Raw genomic sequence first — 1,135 nt, 5'->3', positions numbered from 1 at the left:
ACCACTGTCACCCCAATAAAACTTTGTTAAAAAAAAAAGAATGCAAACCTAGTCCTGGGACAAGGCTATAAATATAGTATTTATATATATTATAGCTTGTTCCGAGTGAACGCAAACTCTTTCTGGTCTTCCTTTCTGATGGGAATGGAAAAGAAAATATTTACCAGGTTAATGACTGTATACCATGTGGCCGAGGGTTTGTTCATCTGCTCTATCAGAGTTACCACACCTGGCCCAATGTACAATTAGTATAAATATTTGGTTAAGCTTGTAGTAGGCTATTTTCAGGATCCATCTGGCTTTTGTGTAGGCTAGACTGGTGAACTAAATGGCAATATGATGAGGTATCACTCCTTTACCCTTCAGGTCTTTAAGACTGGTACTAACATTTGCCATTTTTCCCATGATGCAATACACCTTTTGATTTACTATATTGCCTGACTATCAGGGGTGGGGGTGGGGTGGGTTCCACTTGATTTTTCATGTTGTAATAGCTTTCATCCCACAAGCCAAGAAACCAATGTGGGGATTTTGCCAGCTTCCAAGTATGTTCATTTGAATTATGCATTTGTGATTGGGAAAACTACTACTTGGTCCAGGATCAAGACCATGCCATCTGCAGTGGAAAATGATACAGTTTTTGAAAAAAAAAACAGTTTCTAGATGGCTACTGGGCACTGTAAGCAATGGGGTAACAACTTATCATGTGGTCAGAGCTGCTATCATTAGTTAGGTTCCATCAGACCCATGATTGTAATGTCAAGGAGGCCCAAGGCAATCCGTTGTTTAAGATCAGGCATGAGCAGAGCTGAGGGGGAAAAGGCAGCAGCACAATCAGGTGTCCCAGGCCCTCTTGTCATCCACTGCTACTGCACCAGTAACTGTTCCTCAGCTCATGCCTGTGGCCATATTTAGGGGGTCGGGGAGATGGGTGACCATTTATAAATAGCTATGGAGAAGCATAAAAGCTGAAGTTGCTTCATACATGTGTCAACTCAATATGCCGAAATTGACAGCCGCTGCACCGAAGCTCCATTCATGGGTGGCCTTAAAAGACAAGGGTAGCTCTCTCAGGTCCTCACTCCCAAGACGACCAAGAAAAGAAGGAACAGTGGTCATGCCAAAAAGGGCAGGG

Source organism: Hipposideros armiger, unplaced genomic scaffold (assembly GCF_001890085.2).
Source record: "Hipposideros armiger isolate ML-2016 unplaced genomic scaffold, ASM189008v1 scaffold_1288, whole genome shotgun sequence".
Taxonomy (NCBI): domain Eukaryota; kingdom Metazoa; phylum Chordata; class Mammalia; order Chiroptera; family Hipposideridae; genus Hipposideros; species Hipposideros armiger.
The sequence above is the reverse complement of the archived record's forward strand: the minus strand, read 5'-3'. Positions refer to the sequence as shown.